Genomic DNA, 15,279 nt, shown 5'->3' with positions numbered 1-15,279 from the left:
GCCAAACATACACAAACAGCGCAAAATTCAAACCACAGAATCAAACGCGTGCAGGTTGTATGTTTGATATCTGAAGATATTATGTGTGTATAAGTTTAAATAGAACAGATAACGCATAAAACTAACGTATTACTTCATAAACCAGTACTGGGCATGTGTATTTCCTATCCCAGCAGTTTATTAGGCCTCGCGAACGATCCCCACTGCAGCACACGGTTCTTTTTTTTTCAGGGAAGTGCGCTCGCGTCATTATCAGCGCCTTTTGCTTTTTATAGCTAGTGAAACGCACGTTATTACTTTTAGGAAAGTATTTTTTTTCTACTGACAATTAAAGCACAAAACAAAAAACAGGTGCCAGACTTTGGCGAACGCACATCGACACTTCTATTAGATGCGACGCTCAGAGCATCTCTTGTCGGCGGCCCTGTCCTTCCTGCGTACGTCCGTTGTTGTCCGCGTGCGTCCGTTGTCCGCAGCCACTCTCCCGCTCTCCTCTCCGATAGCGAACACTCTCTCGCGAGGGGCATTGGATTGGATTCGATTGGATTGGATTGGCTTGGATTGGCTTGGATTGGCTTAGCTTGGCTTGGCTTGGCTTGACTTGGATTGGATGTGGACTGGATTGGATTAAAGTGGATTGTGTTGGATTATGTTGCCTCATAGCCGCGGCACTCTCCTCGGTCTCCTCTCCTTCGGGCGTGCTGCGCATATGACCGGTGGGCCGCTCTCCGGCGGCGTTTCGGTCGACGGTTGCTCTCCGCGGGCGCTTGAACACCCCTCAGCGTCGCATCACACCAGGGTTCCCGCGAGGGGAGGTGAGCGTAATTTTTTTTTTGTGGCAGCATAGGCTTTTACTCAGCCATGTGAAATAGCTGAGCCCAATGCACAGAGTGCATGCCGTCTTCCCATCACTTACCATAAACTGTTTGTTTCACCTCCTTAATAAGCGACCACTCTATTTGGTATCGCAAAGTATTTTAATATTGGGACCAAGTTAGAAAACTTTAGTGCTCACATGAAACAATTTACAGCACAATGAGGTTTCCGAAGTTGTGCTATTAATTCTGATGCCCCAGCAGTGGGATAGTAACGCTGAGGACTGAAATTAACTTCAACAAATCATAAATGATCTCAAGCTACAAAATCCTATTAAGTAACTGCAAACTTTAAAGGGCTGCTATTTCTTTCAATTTAGCCTTGTCTTTTTCAAACAGGATATCTCACCTGCCTTCGAGCCCGTACGTTCGGCTGGGTGTTGCTAGAATTTCTTTCAAAACATGGCAATAGAGTTTTTTTAACAGAAAAACACTGATGGGCTTTAAAAATGCCTTTTTATATTTTTTACTAAAATTTCTGATCTTCACACTGCCGGGCTGTTTATAAGGTTTTGGTTGCGGCGTCCACGAAGAGACAAAATACCACAAAAATGCCGCGCGCACGTAAGCGTGCATTTCGTGGGCCTGCGCCACGTGAGGGGCTCACAAAAACGAAAATACTGAGCGCAGAAAATACAAGCGGATGTGCGCGCGCGTCACGGGAGGAGCGCCCGTCATTATCCACTCTCACCTTCTTTACCGCCTTCCCCATCCCTGACTAGACCATGAGTCTCCCCGTCCGAATAAAGAATTATAATAATAATATTCCAGGCTTGCGCGTGGGCTTATGCCACGTGAGGGGCTCACAAAAAAATTACACCATCTTCCCTTATGGGAACCCTGAGCAGTATGCGAAGCAGGTATGGGGTCGATTCAAGTGCCCATTAGTTTTCACTTCGTCGTTTCCGTGAGGTTGAGGTACGTAACTACCGTTATATTTACCGTTTGGTTTCCACGGTAATTACCACACTTTTCACTTACCGGAACAACGAAATGAGAAATTGCGTTGACCCCATGGCTGTTTCGCATACTACTCAGGGTTCGCCTATGGGAAGAAGGTGTACTTTTATTGGAGGGGGGGGATGTTACAGTGGAGAGGCATTAAAGAGAGAGAGAGAGAGAGAGAGAGAGAGAGAGATGTTGTTGTGATATGAGTTTGTCTTGATTTAGGCATTATCATCATCATGTTCAACGTAGGTAACGTCGAGCTGTGTTTTGCATTCCGCTAGGATTATGGCCGCCTTATGGTCTGTGAAATATAAAGTCAAGGGCTGTTGTAGTGGATTAACTCTAAAGTTGCTGAAGATGACGTCGATGCACGTTCCCCGGATGGTTGTGGGCTGCTTGTAATCACGACCCGCCGAGACTCGCCGACGCACGCCGCTGCCGACGACGATGAAACATCGATGGCGCATGAAGCGTGCTCGTCTCGTGCCGGCCCAGGAAGACACCGGCAACTTTGTCGCTCCAGGAGCCCTTAAAGGGGAAGAGTGCTCATCTCGTGCCGGCCCAGGAAGGCGCCGGCAACACTGTCGCTACAGGAGCCTTAGAAGGGACCGGGCGTTCAGCAAGCCCAGCATGCGCAGTGGGGGTGTGGATGGCGCAAGAACTACGAGAAGGGAGGGGCATAGCCCCGACCATGACATGCTTCGCATCTAAAAGAAATTACGGAGTGCACGGGAGCGTGCGCCTCGGGACGAGCACCCGTCGTCATCTAACTTACCCATCAAGAACACTCTGCCCAACGTTTGTGACGTGATCTCTCGCGTGCTGTACTACTCGCCAGTAAACGTATGCTTGCGCCGGAAGTGGGCAGCACCGAACAGCTCGCGCTGCAGAGGCCGAGTTCGCGAACCCGATAGCCGCCGGTTCGAGCGCGTGCTAACACAGTCCACCTTGTTAAATATGTTAAAGCCAGGGGACGAAACGATCCGCGCCGGCCACTCATGGAGAGCTTTCAGGAGCAAGTTCGGAAATCCATGTCAGGTGCAACAGCCGGGTCACCGATGAAGGGAGAGAGAAAAAGAGAGAAATCACTTTATTTTCCAAGCAAGTAAGGTAGGAACGCGGGGTGGCTACCGGCCGAAAGCCGTTGGTGGCAGTGGCGTATCGGTCAATTAAAGTAGCGGCACCCCCGGTTGCTAGCAGCCCAGCATGTCCTCCCACTGCTCGACGCTGGAGACGGGGTGGAATGGGCTGAGGGGACAGGCCCGCATGGTGTTGCTTAGTGCGTCCAGGGAGTCAAAAAGAGGACAGTTGCGTGATGGGAACTTAGAGGGTTAGATCTGTGGAGGAGGGATCTACTGTGGAGGGAGTTGGCATGAAGGAGTCGCCATAGTCGCTCTTGAGCATTCGTGAGGGATGTGTGGGCAGTGGGATAGTGGCGGCGGGAGACGCGGTAATGCTCCTTAAATTCTTGGTACGAGAGAAGACGATAGCGGGCCGACCAAGCATCCTGGTAAAGAGAAGGAGCGAGCCCAGCATGGCTGTTGAGTTCTCTGGCTGCTTTGTGGGCCGCCTCGTTGACTCGAAACCGAGTGGGGGCCGGGGTCCAGATGATGTCGAATGGTTGAGTTGGGGGATTTCGAGAATCCGGAGTGCCGTAGCCGAAATGCTAACGCGAATGATGTTTTAAATGGCCGTCTTCGAATCAGGGATTATAGTGTGAGGTTGCGGCGTGGTCATGAAGGGCCATGGGCTATTGCCGCCTCTTACGCCATAGCGGTGTAAGTTGTCCGTACGGTGACGGAAGTGACCGGGGGAGAGGCCGCCAGCTTCCTGTTACTCCAGCCTTGCACCATTGGTACAAGCTGGGGAAATGTTTTGTTAACATATGTGGCTAAACAGTGCGCCAGTGATTTGCCAGGCCAGAATTTGTATTTTAATTTCCTTGCCCAGGTAGAACGACCAAGAAACATAGTGGTTTCACTAAAGAAAAACTGCTGTGAGCATCAAATTTTCCTCAGGCATATGTCGAGTCTAGTTTATTAATTACGTCCTCCTAATTTATATTTAAAAAAGCAGTATTCGTGGATTATAGAGCTCGCACATTCACATACAAAACCCCTAGGTAACCTTAAAAAAGTACGCACGCGGGGAGTTTCAAAATAAAGTATAGCAGATATAGCTACAATAAATGTAACTGCGATAGACATGTGCGAAGTAAAAAATTCCCCCGCATTTCCCCGAGGGGGAGAATGTGAAAGTGCGAATGCACGGTTGTCGGCCCGCTTGCGGCGCTTGCGCTCGGCCCCCGCAGCCCACCGCCTCGCCGCCTTCTCTTCCATCTCTTCCATCGGGTTTGTAGTATCACGTGTACACCACGCAGTTATCAAGCCGCTATAACGCCGCTGAGTCGCCAACGCACGCCGCTGACGACGTAGTTTGAATGCGTTAAAGATATAAGGCGCGTTACTGACACCGATATCAGCGTCGCGTCCGTGGCTTATTCGGTAGAGCGTCGGGCTGCGGCCCGCAAAGTCCTCGGATCGAAACCTGGCGCCGGATGCTGTTTCTTTTTTAAATATAGAGGAGCACTGCGGAAGCCGCCGCCGCCGCCGCCGGCGGTGGATGGTTTGGGGTCGCTTATAAAGTGCATTCGCACTTAAAAACTGAAATACCGGCAACATCGGAACTACGTCAGCAAAATATATCTTTAATTGCGTCAACAAATGAAGCTGCAGCAATATCGAGTGTACGTCTCTAACATAGTCGAAATAACATCCGAATATAAGGAACCAGCAACATTATCTTAACATCCAGAATTTTTCATAAAAATATTACATTTTGTACGGATGTCTAATAGAGATACTGCTGAGACATAGACATTCTGATCTTTTTGGGACGTCGCAGATATGTTAGTGGGTGCTGGGTGCTTAAAGGCTATGACTGTACTCAAGGTTCCCTCCCACTCGTCATATGGTGATGACAAAGAACTCTTTTACGTGGTTTTACTAGCCTGATGGGTTCACGATTGGACTATGGAAGTGTTGTTTATGGGTCAGCAAGTAAAACATCCCTCAAAATGCTGAACCCAATGCTTCATCTGGGGCTTCGCCTGGCATATGGTTCCTTCGCACTAGCCCGGTCGAAAGCATCTATGTGGAGTGTAATAAATGGAACCTACACCATCAGCGAGCATACACAGATCTCCTTTATGATTTTAAAATTTCATCCATGCCCCATCATCCTTTTAAGCCAGTTTTTTATGATACCTTCATTACTGAACTTCTGCCAAATTGACCATCATTCTCTGCGCCCTTCTCTTACAGAGCTACAGAGGAAGCGTCAGAGCTTGCTGTCTCCTTTTTAGATAACATCCAAACTTCTGTAATATATTTTATAGAAACATGGCATCTCCACTCTGTATCGTGCGAGACATCTTTCACACACGTAGATAAACACCGCACTCCTAGATGTGCAATTCTGCAGCACTTCTTGTATTTGCAGCAGAAGTATCAGTGTTCTGAATTTTGTACGGATGCCTCTAAAACTGCCACCTCTGTATCCTGCGCTCCGCATGGACCCGGCCTTAATGTCACTAAAACTGTGAATAGTAATACTAGTATCTTTACGGCAGAGGCCTATGGTGTACTTTTGGTGTAATCATACACTTCAAATCAACATCCCACAATCCATTATCTATACAGATTCCCTCAGTGCTGTGCGGGCATTGTCGCCAACAAAGCCTTCGAAAAACCACGTTGTCAATCTTATCGTGAAGGTATTATGTCTGTGTATGTCCACAAATTCGAACTGGACCTTTGCTGGGTCCCTGGCCACTGTGATATAGCCGGGAATGAAGCCGCGGATTGAATGGCTGCTGCAGCTACACTCTTGAATACAGTAGACACATCAGACAAGTTCGCAAAACATTGCGAACACACTAGAATGAACAGACAAGTTACACGTAAAAAGCACACTTGGGACCATACGCCACCGACACACGCAATAGGTACACAGACGTCGCCTTGGCTAGATTACGGATAGGGCACACACATGCAACGCACGCGCACCTTCTCACTGGATCTCCAAGACCCCTGTGCAGCAGATGCGGAGAGGCCCAACCGTAATCCACATCCTCATACAATGCAATACACTAGAAACACGACGACAGAGACACTTCTCCAACTATACAGACAACACAATCCACTACACCCATCGTACTTTTTAGGGGACGACACCATAATCACCCACGAGCGTACTTTTGCGTTTCTTAGCGATGTCAAGTTTTTACACCTCATTACTTACCATGCATATTGACACCCTAGCCCTTTACACCAGTCATCTACATTGCCTTTTATGTCATTTCACGTATAATTTTAGTTGAATGTTTTACACTTACCATCACCTCGTCCTCATAAAACCACTTTTCCTTGGCGCTCTTTGCCCGTAGTCGGCCTTACGCCATAAAAACCCCAACCATCGTCAACAATATTTTGGACCACGTTCCTAGTGATTAACGTAGTAATAATTCAGAGAGCATATAGCTTACCGCCTTGTTGTTCGGTAGCGGTAGGGTCCGGGCCAAGCACGATGGATTGGATGGGACGTGGCTTGTCTGCGTAGGTGTGAAAGTGACGGTGACTAGTCTTTGTCTTTGCATTGGTAACTTCAGCGTATGGTGTTGGTCGAGTCTGGGTAGCTTGTGACCCCCGCCGATAGGGTAGGTGCAAAAAGGCTTGGCGTCGTCGCCCTGTCAGGGTTTCGTCGTACCAGTTCAGTCACGGTCAGCCACGGTGCCAGTACGCTTAAGGTGGCGGAGACTGCGACGAGCAATTGTGAGTCCAACTTTCCTGCATTTACTGGCGTTCTGATACTATCCCAGTCATTATACGGGATTCTTCCTGGGTTTCTGGGCACCAAATGTTACTCAAGGAGAGGAAGGCAGCAGAATACCGGTCATGGATAACCGCTGCGTGGATGACACCTTGAAAGACGCTTATTTACAAAGGGATGATAATGATGTAGCATAGCGCAATGGGTATTCAAACCCCCTGCAAACTTATGTCAAGGACACCTCCGTCGTTCCTGCTAAATAGGTACTCGTGGAAAATTGGATCTGTGCCTCGGTTCTGTGAGGCTATGGTCGCCTGAAACAATTGTTATTAAAAGGCATGATTTTGAAAGGACTTTCTTACCCGTTTTTCCCACGTGGAAGTCCCATTGGGCCGCATCGTAAATGCAGGCGTAGTTTCGTTGCGTGAAATGGTGAACATTTAAGGTCTAACTTTGACAGTGACGTTGAGTGCATGAACCTAGTGTTGGATTTTTCCTCCGTGTGCGAAAAAACACACAACACGCTCAAACTAGGGTCTCATACAAGTTTTAATCCCAAAACAGTATGCGACTATAGCGATCGGCGTCAGAGCAAAATCACTTGTGTTCCCTCCCCTCTCTTCAAGCAATGGTCAAATAAAAACATAAAACAGCGACATTGTAGAACTATGAGACATTCAGCGGAAAAAAATTCAGCTGACGCAAATATAGGGCTAGCGTGAATTATAATGTAAAGATCAGTATCAACTTGAGTCGCACGCAAGCGGTACGAGCAGCTGTGCACCTTGCGGAGACGCTTCGCTATCTCTTGCACGACAATCACAGCTGCGCTATAGCTTTTAAACTTAGTACAAATTTATTTATTTATTGGCAAATTTCTTACGGGCCCTTGGTGAGTGTATTGAGTATGGGTGGCTAACAAAGTCATGAGTACATGTTTAACGAATACCACAAGTAAATGCGTAAAAGCGCAAAACATAACATGGAAACTACATCTAAATATCTATAAGTGAAACATGACATATAATCACCGAACCACATAAACATCAGCCCACGGCACATAGCATTAGAAAAACTACACAATATCTCTAACTGCCATTGACAGAAGAATGTAACATAACAAACAGAAAATGTCATAACAGCGCTTACAGGAAATCTGGACAGTTTGTTCAGATAGGGTTTTACAAAAAAAATGAAGCAAGAAATATCAGTGGGCAGAATGATTTACAAAAGAACTTTCGCTGAACACAAAAAAATTGCATGTACAATCAACAACAAAGGGCTGAAACCTTAAGTTATCAACTGAAGTGCAAGACCAATTTGTTGCAGAAGGAAACTGGATTGCGGTCTGATATCAAGTTATCAGGGAAGATCATTCCCCAACGTGATGGCTCGAGGCAATGCGGGTGCGTTAAAAGAGATTGTTTTGACGTACATGCTGGAAGAGCTAAGCTGGTTGTGTAATCTAGTTGATGAGTAGGAGGGCCGTTCGATAGGAAGACTGGTCTTAGTACTATTTACGCATTTATGAAAGAGGCACAAAAGAGAAATATTGTGGCGAGTGGCTAATGATTGAAGGCAATAATCCCGTTTAAGTTGAGTTACACTGCAGCAGAAATCATAATAACGAGAAATATATCGGACTGCCCTATTTTGCACTGCCTCGATCATGTCAGTTAAGTCGTTTCGGGGGAAGGGACCAGATTGGTGAGGCAAATTCCAGTTGAGGTCGAACAAAAGTTTCGTAAGCCAAATTGCGGACGTTAGCAGGGGAAGAATGTAGGTTACGACGTAGGTAGCCTAGAGATCTCGTGGCATTCGCACAGATATTAGAGATGTGAGAGGACCATGGAAGATTTTGTGTGAAGTGTACGCCCAAATATTTGTAGGCGGAAACATGAGAGAGCACTTCGCTATTTATACGGTACGAGAAAATGAAGGTGTCATGCTTGCGACTGAAAGAAAGGGTTTTACATTTCGATGCGTTCAGAACCATTTGCCATGTTTCACACCATTTGATAATTAGATCTAGATTTTTCTGTAGTGCGCAATGATAGTTAACATTTTTGATAGGATGGTAGATTATGCCGTCGTCGGAAAATACTCGTATGAATGATGTAACACTATTTGTCAAGTCATTTATATAGATAAGAAATAGCAGCGGTGCGAGGACGGTACCTTGCAGTCCTCCGGAACTTACATCACACATTGGCGACGAATCATTATCTGTGACCGTGAATTGTTGCCGGAGGAAAAGAAAATTTCTAAGCCAGGATAAGGTTAGTGAGTCTAATTGAAGAGCAGATAGTTTTGAGATTATTTCGCAATGGGGCACCGGTCAAACACCTCCGAAAAGGCTAGAAAAATGCAGTTTGAAGATTATTATTCATGTTCCAGTGAAGGTTAGTCAAATTGTAGCAGGTGCGTCTCACATGACCAGCCTTTTCTAAACCCATGTTGGTTGCGGAAAAAGAACTGATTAGTCTCAAGATGGTTATAAATGTGAGAAGCGATGATGTGCTCTAAAAGTTTGCAGGAAATCGATGAAAGTGAGATTGAACGGTACATTCGGGGTACATGCTTGTCTCCTGATTTAAACAATGGGGTAACTTTGGCAATTTTACAGTCATCGGGTAGGTTACCGGTCTCTAAGGTGTGTTGAAAAATATAGTAGAGAATTTTACTTGTAATTTTAATGGTGTTTTTAAGTAGTTTGGAATTAATATTATCAGCGCCAGCTGAGCTAGAAACCTTCAGCTTCTTTACCAGGCATGCTATACCTTCGGCCGTAATTTGAATAGGTTGCATGCAGTGGTAACAATAATCTGGTACGCTAGGTATTGTGGATAGTACTGCAGTTTTACGTGCGAGTCATTAAAAAGTTATGTTAGCTTACGCGCCCAATCCGGGCCACTTTTGTGGTCTGACGTGATGAAGAATAAGGCATATCGCTACAACGGTACGAGGCACATCTATTATATTCGGTTAAACGAACGGCTGAGCTTCGCAAGATGTTATCAGATATTCCGAACATCATTTCTTGTTCACAACAGATCTGTGTCACTGTACTGACTGCCTTTACAAGTGCCCAAGTAAGTACGCACCTGTTCTACTCACTTGCCCTCAAGTTCAGGTGTGATGCGGCGCGCACTATTCTCTACATTTACGTTTCCAATTCAGTTTTTCGAAGTGACTACATAAGCTCATCAAAGGGCGCGATTTCTGACCAATATCCCAAGTGGGTACGCCATCATCATCATCCACTGCAGTAGAAAGGCATCCCCCATTGACCTCCAACTGCTCCTGTCATGCGGTGATCGAGTCCGAAGTTTACCTCCTAATTTAGAGCATGCAGCGCTCGATTTCGACAGACGCATCCCATCATTACGCGCCCATCCACTCTATCGACCCGCACTGTAACTTTAGCATTTCACCTGGAATATCCAAGCATGGTGAAGCAGTACTCCACCGTATGCGATTAAACGTTGTATACACGCGACACTACTGTTACAAAATCAACCAGTCCACCTCGACACTATGCCCAGATTGGGATGTGCGTGAAGATCTGAAACACCTAATACGTGACTGTGCGCGATTTAGTAAGCAGAGAGTGTGTCTTGGAGTGTCTCTCGGCCGGCCGCTCTCCGCAGGGATAGAACTGAGGGACGTATTAGGTACCTGGAATTCTTCCAAGCCTGCCTGTCGTGCCCCAAAAGCTTTATTACCTATCTAAAAGCCACAAGCCTTGATCAGACTTTGTAAGTAGTTCAAATCATGTGTGTTCCTCTTCATCATTATAATTACCATTGTCACCGCATTCATCTGGCGTAGCACGCCAGGCGGCTTAGCTCTGCTGACATCGCCAGACTCATTAAATATTTTCTCTCTCTCTCTCTCTCTCTCTCTCTCTCTCTCTCTCTCTCTCTCTCCTAATTTCCTTATTTCATTTATCCATCGTTTTGATGGCCTCCCCCTTCAAGACCCATTTCTTGGTAGCCACTACATTACCTTAATTGTCCCCCGGTAGTCAGTTCGCCTCACTACATGGCCAGCCCAAGTTCCTTTTTTCCTTTATTTTAAGTACGATATGTGCTGCTCTGGTTTGTTCTGTGACCATGTTGCTCGTTTCCGCTCCCTGAGTGCTACTCAACATTATTCGCCTCATGGCCCGTACAGCCGGCTCAAGTTTGCTTTCTGGTTGTTTAGTAAGGTGCCAAATGTTCAGCTCCACGTGTCAACACCGGCCGTATACACTGGTTGAAGATTTTTATTTCAGGGGCAGAGGTAGCTTTTTTTCATTATACAGGAGGGTTTTTCAAGTGCCCCCCAACCCATACCTATTCTTTTCCGGATTTATCTTTCGTCCAGCACTTACCATCCGTCCAAGGTAGTTGTGTCCTTTTACTTCTTCTAGCGTTTCATCTCCTAAGCATAAGAGGACTTCTTCGTATGCTCATTTTTCGTTACTTTTGATTTATTCATAGGGGAGACCTACGAAGGACTTCTAGAAGATGTCTAGAAGACCAGATATCTAGAAGACTAGAAGACTAGATATCTAGAAGACTTCTAGAATGGTGCACGGGAACAATAACCCTCCACAAGCAAACCGATACATTGAAGATTCGGAAGGGAGTAAGGCAGGCAGATACCATCTGTCCAAAACTATTCAGATCATGTCTGGAGGGGGTGTTTAGAAAGCTTAACTGGGAAAACATGGAATAAAGGATAAACGGGGAATACGCGAGCCATTTGAGGTTTGCGGACGGCGTAGTTTTGCTGAGTGAGACTGCAGAACACCTGCAAACAATAATTGACAAACTGCAATCAAAAAGCTTGGCCGTTGTGCTTGAAATAAATATGAATATTAAATATGAAGTATCGAGATATGAGCATACGAAAAAACGTCCTCTTTAGCTGAGGAAAAAAACGCTAGAAGAAGTAAAAGTGGGTACGTACCACTAATAAAAAAGGAACAACTACAACGTTGGTTCCACCGCTGCCGAGGTGCGGGGATAGGGCGGTGCTAGTGAGCTGGGCTCACGCTCTGGACACGCGCGTTCAGATCCCACGTGAACGTAAAGCTGCTGTTGATTTTCTCCTTACAGCGCCTTACAGCGGTGCTGTTTTCTATATCGAACAACACAAGGGCGGTGTTTCGCAGAATGGGGCACTGAACGCTCTTGCCTTAAAAATTTCCGCACCTGTCTTGGCTGGCTCAGATTCTTCCCTTCGCTTTTTAGGCATTCTTTGTTCTCAAAGCCTTATTCCTTTCTCCTGTAAAAACGTACAAGGCGCACTCACAAAACTGGATCTCTGGGGCTGTTTTACACACAAAATCTAGCATGCATGCGACTCTCGGAATGGCTTCCCAGGAACATGCTGTCTACGACCTTTTTTTACGCATTGGCACACGCTATTGTTGCAACTGCGCACAGATGTGTTCTTATATTTACAAGAGGTTCAGCAGGGGGTGGACAGAATGAGGAGGTGGCCATTTCCTTTAGGAGCGATTCGGTCCCCCAGATTCTGGGATGGCAACCGCAAGTTCTCACGGTAGCTGACGCAACATACATACCACCAACTAGCTAGCCGCATAGCCGCGAGATATTCAAAAGTTTAATCAGTTCTCCTCACGTCATCTAGAGGCAAAATCATGGTGATACTTATCACCAATTGCTGCATCGTATTTGAGCCTCGTTCTTCTCTTTGTTCCTCCGGATTTTGGCACGAATTACTCCTACAGGCTTCGGGGCTTGTCATGTACTCTTTATAACAGTCGTTTCCTCCTCCCCTTTCCAGTGCGTAAGATTATCCTACATGCACTTGGCTACAGTATCTTGAGATACGGAATCACTGTATTTTTTCACTGTTCTTTCACTTGGCGTACGAAAATAAACTGCATTATAAAAACGTTGCAAAGAAATGTAGCCTACAATATCAACATTCCCGAAAATACCAGTTTGTTCTCTGCTTTACAATTGCCTTCTTTTGACGCTTTGTTTTTGCACACTGTTGTCTCTCGCAATTTTTGGAATCGCGATTTTTTGTTTCGTTTTGTCTCTACAAGACCACTGAGACGTCATCCTTTGTTTATCACGCCCCGATGTTATACGCGATTTGGACGTTTTGTACGCAATTATTATGTTCCCGATATATTTAATTCTATGCCCACTGCTATTTACTCCATTTCATCTAAAAGCTCTCTGAAAATGTATTTAAGGAAAAACTTCTCTGAAGTTGCGTAACCCTGTGCCATATTGTATGTATGCATCACATATTGCTTACTTCCTTGATTTTTTTCCTTGTGGTTTCATTGTACTACCGTTTCTTTTTCCTCTCCCTTTTCTTTTTCTTTTCTTTCTTCTTTTACCCCTGCAGTATTTTATAGTGTCCTGACACTGGCTGCCGAGTACAGCCCGACAAGCCTGTCTGGCTTGGGCTGACCCGTCATGTATTTTGTTCCTCTAAGAAAAATAAAAATATTATTATTATTATTATTATTATTATTATTATTATTATTATTATTATTATTAATGCGCTACACTGCAGACGGGTGCCACACGCCACACCATCCCCACACTTCAATATGTAGGCGGCTCCGGCATGTGCAGGCGGGGGTGCTGTGTTCCCGACGAAGAGAAGGCGTGACGATAGCCACCGCTAGCGTTATTGTTTTATTGTCGATAGCGTGACAACGTCGCGCTATCGACATTACAAAAAAGCTGATGAGTAGCAAATTGCATTCGTGTTTTTTTTTGTAAACACGTTAAACGCTCAACTTTACTTTTCAACTCGCTTTTCGCTGTCGATTAAGCGCTCGGTCTGCCTGTATTGTAAAAAATGTTCCCTCAATTTTGATTACCTGCGTACGTTTTTACTTGAAAGTGTAAAACAAATACCATAGGCTGGGCGCTCTTCACGTGGGCATTTCGCAGACCGGCACTTCGGAATTCCATCGAAAAATCTGCTACATTATTTAGACTTTTTCACGGGAATTCGCCGCCTACATATAACGACATTTTTGAAATTATTGAATTATTGAATAATGACATTTTTTGCTGTGAAAGTTTCTTCTTATTTGTTCAAATATCTAGGAACTCACAAGTGTAGAGGTCCTTTGCCCCAGTGCTTTTCTGGTAGCATCATCATCATCATCATGATGAGAGGCTACTGGAAGAGGGTTGGGTAGTCTTTAGATCCGCGGAAAAGCATTTTCTTGCATAAACAATAAACAGCAGGTAGTCACGTATAGCAATGTTTATACTGTGTAGATCTTGACGTGAAACTTCAGTTGTTCCCTTGAAAGATATTTTATTATCCGCTTGGTAACAGGTATGTTCTCCTCAGTGGGCACTGGGCTGTAAGCCCATTGGCGTATCAGTAAGCATATCTGAAAGAACCGAAATAACCAGTCATGGCAAACAGCTCATCAACCACACTGTTCCAGCACTGGTAAGTAGTCCGAATTCATATACATTCGTGCCTAATGTTGTTGGTTGTAATCCAATGACTGAAAGCTTATTATATTGTTGTTTATTGTCATAATACAGTGACCAAGTGGTCGCAAACCCGAATTTGTATTTTCGGTTGAATTATGTGTTTGTTCTGACTTTACTTTCTCTCACGCAATGCCGGCGTGTTTTTTCTTGTAACACTTGTACCTTCTTGTGCCTTTATATTTGTTTTACGTCTTTTCCTTTTACTGCATTTTACGTGTGTTCTTTGTCGTTGCGCTTCCACCCCCCTGCGGCCTCTTGTACGAGTTGTTAGGTCGTGCAGTTGCGAATGGGCAGCATTGACCTCTCTTTCCTAACTTTTCGGGATGATTATGGATGTACCCAGAACATTCAAAACAATGTCACGCAGTCAAGCACGGCGCAAGGTTCTGGTAGTGGATGAAGTTTATTGCTTTGAACGTGTGCTGCACAATAGAATAGGATAAAACTACAAACGTCTACAAGCCAAGTGACGTGCGCAGTCGACCGTCGAGGAATCTAATGCCACAGCGTAATTCTCTGCATGGCTTTAACTTCAGGTGCACTCCTTTCCAAAATATGTAATCTAATGGAGAAACTTTGCCGATAAAGCAAGATCACCGTCCATGAGTGGAGAACGTGTAACACTTTTTACGCAATGAACAAAATAACCGGGTGTGGCCACATGCCATAAAGGGCGCACGGACGCCCGTGCTGGCAAAAATTTCAAAGGCATAGGTCTGGGCGGTGTACAGAAAAGGGTATGCACAAGGGCTCGAACGCTACCTTCCCTAACTGTATATTGACTTTATTTTTGTTTTCTCCCTTGTTTTACCTTGGTCATTTACTTTGTTGCGGTTTCCCCATTACCCAATTCGTAACCAGGGCCTACGGACTCCTCCTCGATAAAGCCATTATTTTATTCGTCCCCTCCCCCCAGTTTCCACCCAGAATGCCACTGGTGAGCGCATATTGCATGTCGCATACACGACAGCATTCACTAGCACTTGTCAGGCTAGTGCATTTCTTACCATTGTAGAAGACATTCTATCGTTGACAGCCATAGAACGGACAGAAATCACTCATTGCAAAAATAAGCCGCCTATTGTCCGGCACAAAGCAAGTGCACCCTTGGCTAAAACTGGAAACAA

The sequence above is a fragment of the Haemaphysalis longicornis genome, unplaced genomic scaffold, assembly GCF_048455015.1.
Source record: "Haemaphysalis longicornis isolate Haplotype H1 unplaced genomic scaffold, Haemaphysalis longicornis Haplotype H1 scaffold_8, whole genome shotgun sequence".
Taxonomy (NCBI): domain Eukaryota; kingdom Metazoa; phylum Arthropoda; class Arachnida; order Ixodida; family Ixodidae; genus Haemaphysalis; species Haemaphysalis longicornis.
The sequence above is the reverse complement of the archived record's forward strand: the minus strand, read 5'-3'. Positions refer to the sequence as shown.